At 38.2% G+C, this 18,585-nt stretch overlaps 1 pseudogene across 1 annotated transcript; it reads left to right on the top strand.

Moving 5' to 3' along the window:
- The first annotated feature begins 4,729 nt into the window (after nucleotides 1-4,729).
- LOC108284090 lies at nucleotides 4,730-5,356 on the top strand (annotated as a pseudogene). The gene has a single exon (XR_005195779.1). The product of XR_005195779.1 is annotated as a 60S ribosomal protein L18-like (transcript).
- Nucleotides 5,357-18,585: the final 13,229 nt, after the last annotated feature.

Genomic DNA, 18,585 nt, shown 5'->3' with positions numbered 1-18,585 from the left:
ACATTTTACTCAGAAAAGGTGCTGAAGAAACATTGGTTGAAAAGAGGCTGGTGTTACCAAAAATAGGGAGAGGGAAAATTTGACAGGCAGTGACACGGGGACTTGGAGAGATAGTGTGGAAAAATAAGCCCATGGTGGGCTTATTTTAATAAATATAGCAGATTAAAAGGTGACTGGTTCGTGCTTTCTTGTATAAATGAGAGGCACCATTTTGTAATGCTGACATATAACATTTCCAAATCCAATTTTATTTTTTCCATTTTTATGAAGGAGGTGCTTTAATTTACTGGGAAGACAGCTAGGGCAAGTAGGCCTCCAGCCATGGCAGGTAATAGTCTAGTTTACTATGAAACAAGTTGATGCATGAAAAAAATAGATCAGCTGGAGAGGGAGGTAGGTCTGCTGGAAACTCAAATAGCACTGTGGAAACAAGTAACAGAATGGAGGTTCTCACCAGAAAAAGACCTGACCTCTATGAGCACACTGCATATTCCAGAAACCCAAGGCATGTTCTGGTCTGTCTTTAATCTCCTTCTATCCCCTGAGGAAGCTTTTATCCCTGGGATGGGCTGGATGATTCTAAATGAGATGAGAAAACAATGGACTCCAGTGGAACTCAGCATCATCTGTACTTTAAGCTTCACCATTACTTGCTATAAAATTCCAGAAACTCTGACTGAACTCAATAGTCTTAGTTTTAAATAGGCAATTTTATGAAAACAGAAAGCAGAGATAGGAGTGGATTTATAGTGAGAGGTAGAGCACTTTCAAAACACTGGGATTTAAAGTGTAAAATCTACTCCTAGCTGTTGATACCAATGTGATTGAAAAACACACTAGAAAAAAAGGTTTCATCACCATAAATAAAAAACTCAAGTGCCAGCTTGAAACAGCATTAGTGTACCTAATGAAGAAGGTATTGAATAAAAGTCAGATTTCTGTACAGGGCTATGCAAAAATGACACTTCCAATGTTTTTGTTGTCTAACCATGTACTACATAGAGAGATCCCCAAAACTAATAGGCTCCCTTACTGAGAGAGTCTCCTTTGCAGATGGATGTGTTAAATGGTCAGGGCTTATTGTCCTTATGTATTAAAATAAGCAATTATTTCCAATCAGACTGATTCTATATTTTCTAAGCAACCTTCCCGACTGCGATTTAGTTCCCTACATGAATTTTCCATTGTGATGAAAGCAGACAAGGTAGATGAAAACATCTGATTCACCTTACAATTATATTTCTCATTGCAAAGTAGAAAGTTGGCATTTTACTTTATGTTCCTCAATCTTTTATGAGTTATTCTAAGTATGAATCAGCATTTCAAGTTCCAATTACCTACAACAATGAAAAGATGGAATTACTAAAACATGTGAGATTTAGGGCCAACCAGATGTACTGGTAAATTTGTCAAGTTAATGGTATGTATATGCAAATCATTCCTCAAAGTATGGCAGACACAGAGAAATACAAGACTTAGCCTCATTTCTCAAGGAGCTTCCAAACAATATGAGGAGGTAAATTACATATACATGGGAAAATAGAAAAAGACATGAAGGCAGTTTGAGGCCCAACAGAATAGGGAGATTTATAAGATATATAAATAGATTAAGAGCACACATATACACCTACAGTGAAAAGATTGGTAGGATATCTCTGGATAGTGGGATATATATACCTTTATTACATTTATATTTTCTATAGTACACATGCAATTGCTTTTATAATAAAAACACTTAAAATGTTATCTGTAGAGAATAATAGAGTACCATAGGCTGGAGCAGGAAGAGCTACATTTAGATTTACTATAGGTCTGTAGAGATGTAATCAGTAGTCACCAAGATTAAGTTACCATAAAAAAAACTTATATTAGCTTCCTATTGCTACCACAATGAATTATCACAAACTTAATGGGCTGGTTTAAAACAGCCTAAATTTATTATCTCACAGATCGGGAGTTCAGAAGTACAAAATTGGTCTCACTGGGTTAAAATCAAGGTGTTGGCAGGGTTGCATTCCTTCTGGGGGGTTAGGAGAAAATCTGACTTTTGCTTTTTCCAACTTCTGGAGGCCACCCACGTTCCTTGGCTCAGAGTCCCTGTCTATCCTCAAAGCCAGCAATATCTAGTGTAGTCGCTCTCACATTATGTCACTGGGACATTGACACTTCTGCCTCATTTATTTTTTAACTTACAGAGAATGTTGTGATTATACCAGGCCTACACAGGAAATATGAAAAAATAGTCTCATCCAAGGATCCATAACTTAATTATGTCTTCAAAATATTTTACCATGTACAGTAATATATTCATAGGATCCAGAGATTAGGACATGGGCATCTTTGGTAGGTAGATTACTTAAAATAACAAAACAATATTTAAGAAATAAATACATTCCTTGATACAATTCCTTTTTTTGGAGGGGTGGGCGATGACATTTTCTCTTTTTCTCCATATCACTTAAAAAAATATTATAATTCAACTTGAGTGGTCTAACAAAATCAGTAATGTCAAATTAGTAACTCACCACCAAGATAAGAGAGAAGATGCAAAGGTTATTCTCAGGAAATTATGCAGCTTTCTTCTTAGCTACAGGAGCATCCTAGATGAGAAATTATGCTCTTCATCCGTAGTTAATAAAATGCTGAAAATGGGAGGAGGCATAGCCATGGGAGTTGATGTTATAAAGTAATGTTTCGCTTGATTACCCTAGAGGTTAGACCTGCTGAAGCTATACCAGAAATAAATCCAGGGAACAGAAAATGTAGATAATAACCTTCTTGACAATCAAATATTAGAGAAGAATTCTATCAAGCTCAACTGCTATTATTGAGCTACTACTGTAACGTCAATCGATGCAAGGTTAAGGACTGGTTTTTCTAATAAACATTTTGCAGACCTATTGACATTGAAGTTGTTGGTATCTCCTCATAAATCTAACCTTGACCACAATCCATATGGCGAGGACTTGGTGTGTGCTTATGATTCTCCCTACTGCCAAAACTGAGCAAAGACACCCTCTTGCCCTTCCAGTGAAGTCCTTTGTCTCTGTGTTCCTCACTCTCATCTCAAATGACATTGACCCCTGCCTCCCTGGAATTCTGCTGGACATACTTATAACTTTAGTGACTTTCATCTTTGCATGGTCTACATCCCCACAAGAATATCCAGAGGTGAGAATCAGTTTGATTTATTTCAACTCTTTTAAAGATAACTGTAGGCCAGGAAAAAGTTTACAGTCTGATAGAACTTTCCCACTTGTTAAAATATTGAAATGCTACAATGAACACCTGCTTTCCTGAGCTTTCCCCTGGGACTCTCAACCCAGTAACTAAAGTGGTGATGCCTGGGCCATCGGGGAGCCTCTGGGGCCCTGCTGGGGCCTTGACCACAGCCAAGGCTACTTCTAAGTGGTCAGTGACCAGGCTCCACAAACTTGACTGCATTCCCAAACTGCAGGACAGTATCTGGCTTATAATGGGCACTCAGTAAATATCTGTTGACTTAATGCATCTTATTGACATACCTTGTATGTCAATATATTTTGCAACAACAAAAAAATTAAAAACATAACACAGATTTTACAACTTCACAGAAGGTCATTCAAATCTACATTTAAAGTGGTTTTGCAAACCATATTTTCTACTACTTTGCACCAACTTACAGAGGTTCAACTGAGGAGAGATTCCAGAAAGGCTAATTTTATCCCACAAGTGAAAACAGTTTTATGTTTTAAAAAGAACACTACCAGCAAGGGAATGAAAAACACTGCCTTGTAGAAATGGCATTTTTTATTGACCCAACAGCAAAACTAAATGAAGTAAGCATAGAGCTATAGAAAAGGGAGCCATGTCTACATAGATTCTAGAAAGATCTTCCAAGAAATAAAGTAGAAATCTTAGATTAAAAGATCCACAAAGAAGGACTGTAAACATTTGTAAGCAGAAGAATTACAAGTGAAAACAAGAAAAACCAGAGTAGAATGTTTCTTTCATCTTGCAAGACAAGTGTGTTTCAATAGAAATAAGATTCCAGTAGAATTTCAAAGATATTGAGACATTTAGCAGATTTCATAAAGTAGTAGCTACTCTTTACCTTTAGGTTCTTTGCCTTAATAACTATGATATTTATGAAACAGAAGGTATTTTAAAATGAGGTTATTGTGCCATTTAGACAACATACATTTTCAAAAAGATGTAGTAGCCATAGAAAATAACTTATCTTACTTAAGACAGGTCAAGGAATAAAAATCTTAAAGGAAGCTTTACTCTGTAAATTTAAAATTTACCTACTTTTGTGAGTCTGCACTCTCAAACTTGGAAAATAGTTATACTATACAGATCCATACCAAACCACAGAAAAACTTACAAAAAATAAACTGACAATGTATCAAAGCTCTTAAGGGAAAAGGACTTTCTAAGCTTTGAAGTAGTATGAAAACAAAAGCACAAAGGAAAAGATAAATAATTGTGAAACAATAGTAAATATATACATGCTCGATGCTAAAAACAATTTAAAAATCTTCAAAAGGCAAATAACCACTCTGCAACAAATGTAACAAGGAAACAACAATAAGTATGTTTAATATGACAGGAGCATGTACAAATTACTAAGAAGAGCCCTAGACCCTAATAAATAAATCGACAAGGAACAGCGTTTTCATTTGCTATGATGCGTAACAAAACACAACAGACCGGGGGAGCTTATACAATAGAAATGTATTTTCTCTGGGCCAAGCAGGAGGCACCATCATGGGAGCTGACATCCGTCACAACAAGGACAGAAAGGTTGGGCGCAAGGAGACCAAGAGTCAGGACATCTACCTGAGGCTGTTGGTCAAGCTGTACAGGTTTCTGGCCAGGAGAACCAGCTCCACATTCAACCAGGTTGTGCTGAAGAGGTTGTTTCTGAGTTGCACCAATCGGCCACCTCCATCCCTTTCCCCGATGATGTGGAAGATGAAGATTCCTGGCCGGGAAAACGAAACGGCCGTGGTTGTGGGGACCACAGCGGATGACGTGCGGGTTCAGGAGGTGCCTGAACTGAAGGTGTGTGCGCTGCGTGTGACCAGCCGGGCCGGCAGCCGCATGATCAAGGCGGGGGGACAAGATCTGCACTTTCGACCAGCTGGCCCTGGACTCCCCCAAGGGCTGCGGCACCGTCCTGCTCTCTGGTCCTCTCAAGGGCTGAGAGATGTACCGGCATTTCGGCAAGGCCCCGGGAACCCCGCACAGCCACACCAAACCCTACGTCCGCTCCAAGGGTCTGAAGTTCGCGCGCGCCAGAGGCCGACCGGCCAGCCAAGGCTACAAAAACTAACCCTGGATCCTACCCTCCTATTAAAAAGATTTTGGATGCAAAAAAAAAAAAAAAAAAGAAAGAAAGAAAGAAAGAAATGTATTTTCTTGCAGATCTGGAGGCTAGATGTCCTAGATTAAGGTACTAGCGGGGTTGGTTTCTTCAGAGGCCTCTCTCCTTGGTTTGCAAAGGGCCACGTTCTTCTTGTGTCCCCACAGGGCTGTGCTCAGTCTTTGTGCTGTCTGTGTCCTAATTTCCTCCTTGTATAGGACACGAGTCACACTGGATTACGGCCCACCCATAGGACCTAATTTATCTAAATTACTTACTTAAAGCCCTATCTTCAAATACGCTATCATGCTGAGCTTTAGGTGTTTAACATATGTATTAAGGTGGGAGACACAATTAATCCCTTAACAAAACATAAGCAATTCACAAAAGAAATGTCTAAAACATGCAGATAAAAATGTTACATTTGAAAGGAATGCTAATTGAAAGTAAAATATTATTATATTTTTCATTTTTCAAGCTAGTAAGATTTGAAAGTCTTTTAAAAGCATTTTAATCCTGGCAAGGTTTCAGTTCAATGAGTACTTTGAATGCTACTGGCAGGAGTGTAATCTGACAAACAATTTTGGGAAGTAAACTTTCAATATTAATCAAGGCTACAAAAAATACCAGCTCAGTCTAGATCAATACAATCAAGAAAATACATACTTAGATATGAGCATATTAACTTCTAGGAAGAGATCTTTACTGAAATATTACCTATCTGAATTTTATTCATAATACCAAAAACATTTGAACCAATCTAAATGCTCATAGTGGAGAAATGTAATATTTCTAATGTAAACAAGAAATCTAATGTAAACTCAACACTTCATAAGCTGTTATGCAGTCATTAAAATGATGTGTCTAAAAACTATCAAAAACATGAAATAGTTACAATTTTGTTTTCTAAAAAGCAGGATGCAAAGCTATATATTAAAAAGAATAAAAGAACTTTGGAGCAGGACATATACCCACAGTCATTTCTTTAAGATAACAGAATTGTTTGTTGTTATTTGTTTTTATTTACCAGTATTATATTTTTAAAATTTCCAAAAAGCAACATGTATTCATGTTTATAATGAAAACATAATCATTTCAACTTGAGTAAAATTGGACTGAACATACCAAAACTTAGTTTCAATTCTATTATGCGTAGGCCAACAGGTCAGCTTCTTACGTTAATGCTCTGCTTTCACTCTGCCACATGCTTTTTAACTAAATTTTATGTTGACATAAGTGATACCTTCACTCAATACCCATTTCAAGCCCAACCCTCTCATGCCCCAGAAATGAAAACAGATCACTCTATGGGAAAAGATAGAGATCCCTATTACAGGAATTTGAGAATCCTTAACAGGTCATATTCTCCTTTCAGGAAGCCCTGGTAAGACCATTTTCTGTTCAGCCTTTCTACCTGAGATCATCCACTTTATCAGCCTAAAGGTCAGAGACATGCGCCACAGGTTCTGTAGATGCCTCAATAACATGAGACACTCCCTGTCTGCTGCCTTTCTGTGACTGGGAGAGAAATACACAGCGAGGTATGGCAAGTTCTAACACATGCATCTCAACTCTTAGGGAAGTGCAGGGTGGAGAGTGCTGTGCCAGAAGAACCTGTGTTGTATTTTACTTTTTGGTAAAATACCAATATTCAAAGTACACTCAATCTTCAAGTGTGTGAGGAGCTCCAAATTGTAAACTTTGGGCAATTGATTGCCCATCAAAACTGTCAGGACTCAAACCATGTTCATTAATTTGATAGATCTTTATTGGGACTTAATTGGGAATAGACTAGAAATGAGAAACATAATTGTAACAAGTTGGATAGTGTCACACCAAAACTCACATCCACCTGGAACCACAGAATGTAACCTTATTTAGAAATCTGGTCTTTCCAAATATAATTAAGGTAAAGATCAAGGTGAACTCATACTGGATTAAGGTAGGCTCTTAATGCAATGAAAGCATTTTTACAATATGCAAAAAAGGACACACAGAGAAGAAGTCATGTGAAGTCAGAAGCTAAGATGAGAGTGAGGCTGTCACAAGCCAAGGAATACCACCAGGAGCTACCAGAAGCTGGAATAGAAAGGAGAGATTCTTTAGTCTTCAGAGAAACCCTGACTCTGCTGACTCTTTGATTTTCTATATCTAACCTCGAGAACTGTGAGCGCGTACATTTCCGTAGTTTTAAGTAACCTAATTTGTGATGATTTGTTATGGCAGCCCTGGGAAATTAATACAGTGCTATATGGAGACAATGATGCCACATTTCACAAACCTGTCCCTTTATATTGAGGCAGAAGGATGTGGTAGAAAGAGCACCAAGAGAGCAGAGTCAAAGGGTTGGGTGTTGGCTACAGCTTTTCACTGGGCAAAACAGAGCCTCCCTGAACAGTTGCTTATCGTAGATGATAATCATCTTAATTGCATAGGATTGTTAACAAGACAAAGGAAATGGTGTACATAGTAAGCATTTGATAAGGTGTAGACAGAAATTCTGATTTTGTGTTTATTGTCAGTGGTTTAGAATAAATGCCAATTTTGAACAAAATATCTATTTAGGAAATATGAAAATAGACTGAAAAATATTTACACAAGTGGTTTACCTTTCAGTTCTTTCTTTATCATAGAATCCTTTTTGCCTAAAAGGTGAGCTTATATCCTGAAGGCTGAATTTGGACCCTGATATGTATATCACATAGACAGGTGAATTATTGGGATGTTTTAGAAGGGGGTTAACCTGGGCCTGTTATTTTTAGGATTGTTGTACTGTTATTAATAATCATGTCTTATAATTTTAGTCATCTGAACTGGAAAAAAAATGAAATAGATAGCCCTGATCATGATAAGGCCAGATTTTTAGTGTTTCTGATTGAAAAAATAAAAAGGGACAAGAATCCTGCCATTAACGTTCAGATCCTGGGTTTTGATGATATTTGCCAACCCATTTGAGAAAGGTGGTAGGCTGGTGGCATCAAAGGCAAGAAACCTGAGTGCTTAAATTGTTATTAAAGTTGTAACCACAGTACAGTACTGCTTTTATAACACTCCAGGCTATAACAACTACTGGAATAAATTATTCTTAAAGTAACAGCTTAGGTATACCATTCAGAAGATTAAATGTATTATTCTTAATTGTGAATCCTGTTATTCTATAAAAATATCATGTGGCAAATTATTTCAAGAATTATCTCCAAGAATTGATGTTATCTGAACATGTTTTCAAAATTAAATAGAAGATGGGTTGAAAGGTTCTGGTGTTCATGCTTTCTTCCCTATCAGAGCTGAAGGCAAGACTCATTCCTCCAAGTTCATTCTCAATGGGAAATTGATGACAAACCTAAGGTGTTCTGAACAAAACTCACAGACAGCAAACAATTTCTACGAAGCTCAACTCCTTAGGAGCATTTTGTGAATATTGGGTAATCAGTTTCCATGATCATGGCTGTCCTTCAGTGGGTCTACCTAGCCAGCCAGCTACATTGTTCTCCAGTCTTCTTTTGTGTTCCAATGAAGGACCAATGTGGCAGGTGTCAATTTCTCACTACTTTTCCCTCTCCACACTTGACACCACTCTCAGATGTGCAAATTGGGGTGATGGTGGAGAAAAAAGTCACCGTCCTAGGAATTTCTCTCTAACCCTCTTCACAAGTTCACATCCCCACCCAATCCTGGATGAGCCATTGCAATATTCAGCTAATGAGACCCATCATCCTTGGATTTGTGCTTATCCTACATCCATATCTCCAACTACTGCCCCCAACACGTACTATACTGCTGCAACACCAAGGGTCAGGACCCTCTCCTCTTCTGGACCTTTGGGTTGAGAGAACAGCAGGGTATGCCTGTTTGGAGCATACATACTGGAGATACTTGCCTAAACAGCCCTCATGCTGAGTTCCCTGCTCTTCCCTTTGCCTTCTTTGACTATGCCTCATCACTTCATATTCCATACTTAGAGTCTAAGTTTCTTAGTCCAAGGCTGAGGCTGGAGCTATGTAGTAGTTTCCACTTATCTGCAGTTTTGCTTTCCATTACCAGCTGTCAACAGCAGTCTGAAAATACCAAAAGTCCAGAAATAAGCCTCTTGTAAGTTTTATATCGCAAGCCCTTCAGAATGCCATGATTAAATCTTGTATCTGTCCTGCTTCCTCCCTCCAGAGATGTGAATCCGCCTTTTGTCCTGGGTCTCCACGTTGTAGACGCTGCCTGCCCATGAATCACTTTGTAGCCACTGATGATCCAATCTACTGTCTCAGCATTACAGGGCTTATATTCAAGGAACCCTTTATTTTATTTAACAATGGCACCAAAGCATGAGAGTAGTGATGCTGGTAATTTGAATATGCCAAAAAGAAGCCATAAAGTACTTCCTTTGAGTGAGAAGGTAAAAGTTCTAAAGTTAAGAAAACAAAACTTATGTTGAGGTTGTTATGGTCTATGGTAAGAACACATCTTCTCTCCATGAAACTGGAGTGACACCAGCACTTCCAGTTCCCTCAGTTATGCCTCCGCAGCTCTAGGTCTGACGCCAGGTTGGAAATGGGGGTGTAGTGATTGAGCTTGATGATGATTTGACTATCAAGTAAGTGAAACATGAACATCCTTTGAGGAAAGTGGCTAATTATAAACATATTTTGAAAATAAATGCTATCATTTATTCAGCATTTACTAGGACCAAGAATTAAGTCATTTATTATGTGTTTTGTATACATCACCCTAATCTAATTCTATGCACCTGTAAGTTTGAACCATGTGATTGCCCTGAGAAGACTAATAATCTATTGTCCTCACAAACTATATTTTTCAGATGCTCAACAGTTATTTGGAGGAGAAGCTGTGGGCTGGAGAATGGGAGGCTAGAGAAGACAGGCTACTAATGTGAGCATTCCACTTCTCCTACATGGCCTCAAACAATTCAGCCCTGGCCCCAAACATACAACTCCATTAGGCAGCATAAAAGCCCTACAGTTAAGTGTGTTCGTCACACCTCCTAGCTAGATAAGACTGTAATCATCTATTTTTACATAAGACTGTCCATTTGCAGTTAGTAGGGGGTCCTATTGTAGAATGTAGGGGATGTGTACTGCTGTATGGCCGATTATTTAGGACTTGCAAAAATGAATTGAGCCTGATCTCATGGAAATTCTCCAGAGGTAGGTAAGGGAAGAGGAGGAGACGGGAGTACAGACATCGGGAGGAAGCTCTCAGCCAAATTCTAAGGCCAGACATCTCCTTTCTCAAACAAATCAATGACTCGAATACAAAAGAGGCAGAGCTAGTGTTACACATTAAAAGAAACTTGGAAAACATAACAAAAAATACCATATAAAGACTTTGTTTGCATTCTGATGTAAGCAAACATACTATTAAAAGACTTCTTGAGACAATTGAGGAAATGTAAATATGGACATATGGACTGAATCTTAAATTGCATTAAAGGATTATTATTAATTGTGTTATGTGTTATAATGACATGGTGTTTATGTATAAACACATTCTTTGGACATGTATACTTAAGAATTTGCAGGAGAAAAGCATTATGTCTAAAGTTCATTTTAAAATATGCCCTCCTCAAATAAATTAATGGATGGAACAAGACTGGAAAATGGCTGACAATTGTTGAAGCTAGGTAAAGGGTGCATAAGCTTTATTGTACTATTCACTTTCTTTTATTTGTGTTTGAAATTTTTATAATAACAAGCTTTACAAAAAGCAAATGCATTGATTCTTTTTATCTCAAAAAGAGACATTTGTGCCTGTCAGGTAATGTGTCCAAGTTTTAGAGATGTAACTGGAATACCCAGATCCATTTAAATTTATATGAAATCACAACTGGGTTGAACACACGTAGAGAAAAGGCAAATAGAGCCAAGAAAAGAGGCTTAGGGAGGATGATTATTAAAATGACATCTGAAGGAACAATCAATAATTATGTGCATAGCTACAATATGAAAGAAGTTAATGAACTCCAAGGAAGAGAAATTCAAGTAAAAAGGTGGCAAAACTAATAGAAACTGTCTTTCTACTGTTTTGCAGGTGATACAATCTTCCTCCTCCTTCAAAACCTATCAAATGTTATAGATCAGTGCTGCCTTTGCCAGCTCCCCAAGGCTGTTAGCTGCTCTCGCATATGAGATTCTACAAAGCTTTGTTCATACTTTTCTGGGTTTTTTTTTCTACTTTATAAAGGAAGAGATATTGACTAGCATCAGCCTTGGAATGCGATATATGTATATGCTTAAAAATAGTGGAAGGAATGGATGCATGGTGTATTAGTCCGTTTTCACACTACTGTAAAGAAATATCCGAGACTGGGTGATTACTAAAATAAATTAGGTTTAAAAAAAATAAAATGGGTTTAATTGACTCACAGTTCTGCATGGCTGGGGAGGCCTCAGGAAACTTACAATCATGGTGGAAGGCAAAGAGGAAGCAAGCTTGGACCTTCTCACAGGTCGGCCGGAAGGAGAGTGAGCCAGCAAAAGGGGAAGAGCCCTTATAAAACCATCAGATCTCATGAGTGCTCACTCACTATCTCCAGAACCGCATGGGGCACACTGCCCCATGATCCAATCACCTCCCACCAGGTCTGTCCCTCAACACCTGGGGATTCCAATGCCAGATGAGATTTGGGTGGGGACACAAAGCCTAACCATATCACATNAAAAAAAAAAAAAAAGAGAGAGAGAGGGATAGAAGAAAAAGAAAAATTCTATCCCTTCCTGGGAAGAAAAATTTCTGAGGTCAGAGGGTTTGGACTGATATTTAAGAAAGACTTCATGTAAATAATCCCAAACCACATAGAATGAGATACTGCCTTTCTTTAGGAGCCTGCTACTAGGAATTTGTATTGTTTTGTTTTAGCTAGACTAAATCTCACACATTCTTTTTTGTGCAAGCAATTCATCAAGTATGCCAGGCTGGAGACGGTTGAGATTTTTTATCTCTTGCTGAGAAAAGAAACTTTTCACTAAACTATCACACGCATGGTTATTTTTATTTGACTCTCAGTTGAGATACCCCTGCTGCACAGCATACTGAATACTTTATTGACCATAAAATGTGCTGCTGCAATTATAGGGTTTAAAAAAATTTTTTTTCTAAGCATTTTGTCTTTCTGGAGGCACTTGGAAGCTCATTCCCGTTTATCAGTTTTTCAAGGATGTTTGCAATTTAGCAAAAGTGAATTTGAAGTTTAGTCAAATATCTGGCATCTTTGAGTGAGTGTTTCCAAGATCTGAAATTAAGCAGTGCAGAGTAAAGTGTAGTGAGACTCCTCATGCATAATCTGCAAAGGTTTTTCACACTATCTGAGATCTTAGAGGAAAAAAAAATGTTCAATAAGTAAATCAGGAGCAAATTCACTTAAGAAGCTGCTTTATAAATCATTCAGCTTTGTCAGGCAATCTCTGTGTGCACTAAGTGCAGGCTATCTTTGGGTTATTTTAGAGGCAATCACCTCTATTGGGTATCACTAAGTAAAACGGCACAGACCTCATGGCAGATACCATGATTAAACAGCATGAGGTTTCAGATCTCATGGCTCAGGCAGAGTTTGGGACCAGGAGCTAAGGACAGTATTAGTTGAATGAATGAATAAAAGAAAAGGGAATTCTTCCTGGTCTCCAAAAAAATATGCCTAGGTTATTTCCAGTAAGCCAACAGCAAATCAGAATGGAATGTGTGAGTTGCAGCAGGATGGGTAGCTCATGCAGGTTAAATGTCCTGTTGTGTATTTCCCTCCATGTCCCCTCACTGAGTTAGTAGGGAAGCCTTGAATTGTCTTCAAATCTCAAGCTATAACCTGTGGTATTGTTTGTTGATTTCACAGTTGCTGTCAAGAAAACTTCTTATTGAAGCATCATGCCTTTGGGAAACCATAGTCAAGCCCATGCTCAAAAGCCATCTGGTCTAGACCTCTGATGACATTTTGATGAGGTGGGGTAGGTGACTACTATTGTAGAGGTTCCTGTTCAACTCTCAGCTTCTTCTCTCCATCCGCTGACTCCCTCATCCTACTGGAAATAGACAGAGAACTAGATAGAGACTCCAAGAGCTACAGCTTATTTGTACTGAGAATCTAACGGACATTGTGCATGCTTGTGATGGAGCAATACATGAAACAGAAGCATCCCCTTATCTTAAGGAGCTCAAATTCTAGTGATTTAAAATAAGCCTACAGTGAGGGCTTGCATCTTTCCACAGCAGGCATCATACAAAGCATTCTACCTTCAGTTTGGTTTTCTATATCATTTTTTCTTAATTCTCTCAATAACATTTATTGCAGGTCTCTGATCAACTGTCACGCTGTAATGGAAGCTTCTCCTTATAAAAAATTATTCTGCTCCAACTACCACCATTCTACACCCACCTCTCTCTACCTTGCTTTATTTGTCTATATAGCCCTTACCACTACTGGACCAGGTTTATTTATTTGCTTTTTTAGTCTGTCTTTCCTTGCTAGGATATAAAGTGTTTCAGGGCAGCCAACTTGGTTAATTCATTACTGAGTACCTGGCTTATTATAAGAAATGAATATATATTTGTTGAATGAATTAATGTATAAATAACCATGAGCAAGAGGTATGGCCATTATTCCTGTTTTTCAGATGGGAAATTCACACTTAGGGAGGATGAGAAATTTGTCTAAAGTAACCCAATAAATAAGCAGTGAAACTAGGGCTCAGACCAGGTCTTCCAGAGCAGAAAGTCTGGCCTGTCATTCATTACTCTAAATTGTCCCACTTCTAATAATCATTTCTTTAACATGTCTAATAGAAGCTTCCCTAAACTCTCAACTCTAGGATGGGATGAAGACACTAAACAGAAGAAACACCACTAAACAACATATAAAGATAAAAATACAAAACTGTACATGTAATTCTGAAAAACTTAAGAATAAAATTTAGGACAGTTTTATCTTGTACAGAGTTAACATAAAAAATGTGTGCTTTTGTGCCAGGCTGCAGTGGTTTATGCCTATAATCTCAGCACTTTCAGAGGCCGAGGTGGGAGTTCATGACCAGCCTGGCCAACATAGCAAAACCCCATCTCTACCATAAGTACAAAAATTAGGTGTGGCGGTGGGTGCCTGTAATCCCAGCTACTCAGGAGGCTGAGGCAGGTGAACCGCTTGAACCCAGAAGGCAAAGATTGAAGTAAGCTAAGGTTGTGCTACTGTGCTGGACAGCCTGGGTGAGAGAGAGAGACTCTGTCTCAAAAACAAACAAACAAACCAAAAAAAACCCACATGCTTTTGAAAGCACATGGGTGGCTGGGCACAGTGGCTCATGCCTGTAATCCCAGCACTTCGGGAGGCCAAGGCGGGTAGATCACCTGAGGCCAGGACTTTGAGACCACCCTGGCCAACATGGTGAAACCCCATCTCTTCTGAAAATACAAAAACTAGCCAGGCATGGTGGTATGTGCCTGTAATCCCAGTTACCCAGGATGCTGAGGCAAGAGAGTTACTTGAACCCAGGAGGCGGAGGTTGCAGTGAGCCGAGATGGCGCCATTGCACTCCAGCCCGGGAGACAAAGCAAGACTCAGTCTCAAAAAAAAAAAAAAAGAGCATGGAAAGAATAAAAGCTTTGGAGTCAAGCATGGATGCCTGTCACTGCCAGAAGTTATTTGTTCACCTTCTCAACCACAGCTTTCTTATCTGTAAGGTGGGGCTGATGCCTCCCCTCAAGGTTGTTGGCAGAAGGAAATTAGATAATCAATGTAAAGTTTCTGGCAAAATTTTAAGTTAAATGAATGACTCATTTAGTTATTTATTAAGTCCTAAGCAAATGGACAAATAAAATTAGGTTTCAGTTATGCATCTATTAATGCATAAAAGCAGCAGTGCTGGGCCTCACAAAGGAACCGATAGCCTTTCCCCAGGGCAACTGGAAATGAAGGCCTGGGGCTAATGACAGTCAGGAACAAATGGTCCCTGATCCCAGGGAAGATGCTCTAAATTTGTTTATTTGCTGTTGCTCATACCAATCAATTGATTACTCTGTGGATGGAGGCATAGGGGCACCCAAATATTTATTTAGATATAACTAATGGACTTCTCTATCCCAATCATGGATAGAGAAGCCACTTAATTGGTCAAATGTCTGGAAGAAAAAAATTGGAGTTAATCAAATATCTTTAATAAAAGTATTGGTAACATTCTCTGCATATTCACCAAAGACTTGGCATTAATGTGATTTTCAAAAAAGTAAGTAACTGATGTTCTAGCTTGGATATGGTCTTATATATTTAGTTTCTCACACTTTCTATAGTTGCTGATAGAGCAGTAACGATCTTTTGTTGTGCTATGGTTGAATTGATACAATAAATTGCATTTTCCTTTACATTTTATTAGAAACTATAAATGACTCTATCACCTCTGAAACAACGTAGGCTAAGCAACACATTTTAAAATTTATCAGCCCATCTCCTTTTTTAGAATCAGACTATTTGCTTGAAAAGTGAAAAGTTTTAGTCACCCTAAAGAAATATCAACTGATATTTTATAGCTAAAAACATGGATTCTTATTCTTCTATTTCTTTCCCAATTCCTAAAGAAATACAGATGCATTTCTCCTTGTTCTATTTGGCATGTTTAGATCTCTAGATGGTTTTAGACTTTGCCTGTTTAAGTGCTTGTTTTAAAATAGTTGAAGTATTATAATAAATATCTATCAACTGCAGCCTCTCTCTGATATTTTATAGCTAAAAACATGGATTCTTATTCTTCTATTTCTTTCCCAATTCCTAAAGAAATACAGATGCATTTCTCCTTGTTCTATTTGGTATGTTTAGATCTCTAGATGGTTTTAGACTTTGCCTGTTTAAGTGCTTGTTTTAAAATAGTTGAAGTATTATAATAAATATCTATCAACTGCAGCCTCTCTCTCTCTCAGATGGAAGAAGTCCAAATGTATGTTTATTAGCTTATCAACTATGTAAGCACTTTAAAAAGGGCACAAATCTACCTTGATATTTCTAAATTACTCCCGAAATTATTCTTTATCCTGAAAGAAAAATCAATGAACACTCTTGAAATTTGTCACTTGTCATTTCATGATACTGAAAAGCAAATGTAAAACCTCCTTTTGGAGAAACTAGGCCAGGCACAGTGGCTCATGCCTGTAATCCCAGCACTTTGGGAGGCCAAGGTGCTCAGATCACTTGAGGCCAGAAGTTCAAGACCAGCCTGGCCATCACGGTGAAACCCCGTCTCCACTAAAAATACAAAAATTAGCCAGGCATGGTGGCAGGTACCTGTAATCTCAGCTACTCAGGAGGCCGAGGCAGGAGAATCACTTGAAACCTGGAAGGCGGAGGTTGCAGTGAGCTGAGATCCAGTCACTGCACTCCAGCCTGAGCAAGAGTCCTGTCAAAAAAAAAAAAAAAAGGAAAGAAAAAGAAAGAAAACTATAATAAAATCAGTCAGAACACCTCTTTGTGTGAGCTAGATCTCTGACAACAGAGAACATAAGCTCACATGTGGGTTTGGACTACATAATGATCTAGTATCTATGTTCACATATTATTTGTCCCAAGAGAGCACTTAACAAAAGATTCACAATGTTTGTCATGATGTAATGCTTCCTCTCTACATGCAGTTTGAAAATAATGGTTAGGAAATGCATGGCTGGTAATGCTATTTTACTTCTGTAGAAAAGTCTTCACCATTTATTACAGATTGAGCCAGAGACTTGGAATCAACAGTCCTGGGTTTAAATTCTGGCTTACCAATTTCTAGCAATACCAATATCACTTATTTGAACTTCCTTTTCTGCCCACGTAAAGCAGAACTGGTGATGCTTGCCACACAATCTATGACTACATTCAGTAAGTGTTCATTGAATTTAAATCTTGTCTACAAAGTTAGCAATGAAACCACATAAACGACTTCTTGGGAAAATCAACCAATGAAAAGATAGAACTGTTCAGAACTTTTTATGGTCACAGGTGAGTTGAGTGTTGGGTGTAAAAGTATAGTCTCAGCAGATGAAAAGACACAGATTGGCTTGTGACTCCTAACTACTAGGTTTGTGTCATTATGAAGTAATTTGACCTCAGTATGCCTTATTTTCCACATCTGCAAAATAGATATGAAAATAAGATCAATGTGCTAATTGTAAGAAATAAATTTATAAAATATGTACTTGCCACAAAGCAAGGAACATAGGAAACCAGTCAATAAAACTTGATGCTATTGATATTTATAAGAATAAGAAAAATCATTCATTCAATTAAAGTTTTGGAGTACAATTTGTATCCCATATACTGTCCTAGGTACTGGAGATACAGAGGTGAATAAAATCAACAACCTCTGTTCTCATGAAACTGTGTCTGGTAAAGAATAGACAAGACAAGGTCAATAGTGCCAAATGCTCTGAAGACAATAAAACAAAATAATGTGAATAGAATAACTGAAGATGTGTGTGTGGGGTTCCATGGGAGAGTGCCTGTTTGGGAAGTACCTTAAAAACATCACACACCAGGGTCTGGGGGGTGGGGGTTAGGGGAGGAAGAGCAGTGGGTTGGGGGATAGGGGAGGGATAGCATTACAAGAAATACCTAATGTAGATGATGGGGCAATGAATGCAGCAAACTGCCACCATGGCACGTGTAAACCTATGTAACAAAACTGCATGATCTGCACATGTACCCCAGAGCTTAAAGTATAATAAATAAATTTCAAAAAGAAAAAAAAAAAGAAATGACATTTCGGATATATTGAGTTTAATAAATTATTTAAAAAAAAAAAAAGCAGGGCGACCCTCACATGTCTCTCTAAGTAAGTAAATTTGAGCTTTGACCTGCACACTGTGCAGACTTTCTGCAGGACTTTGGCACATGATTTCTCAAGATGCATGTTCAGACTTCCTGCAATCTGCCATTTCTCTAAACCCAAGTAATAAATGGGATTCACATTTCAATAGGCATATTACTTTAACAAAAGGGACATCCAAAGTTGCATTTAGTAACGAATCCACCTTGGTTTTTGGAACTGGAGATTACCAGCCATAAGGCTTATTGGTTGGGTGATAGTGGACTCATTACTTAGGCACCCTAAGCGTCAGTTTTCCCATGGGTAAAACAGCCATGAAAAAAGCCATATGTGGGCTGCTTCTGCCAGAGCCTGTGTTATGGAAGAGAACCTCCAAATGGTAATTTCTGTCACTATCAGCAGTAGAGAAATATCCTGGGTAAGACATCCACTGCCTACTTGCAATGTGACCTT

Source organism: Cebus imitator, unplaced genomic scaffold, assembly GCF_001604975.1.
Source record: "Cebus imitator isolate Cc_AM_T3 unplaced genomic scaffold, Cebus_imitator-1.0 Scaffold269, whole genome shotgun sequence".
In the NCBI taxonomy this organism is placed as follows: domain Eukaryota; kingdom Metazoa; phylum Chordata; class Mammalia; order Primates; family Cebidae; genus Cebus; species Cebus imitator.
Note: the sequence above shows the minus strand (reverse complement) of the source record. Positions and strands in the feature narration are given on the sequence as shown.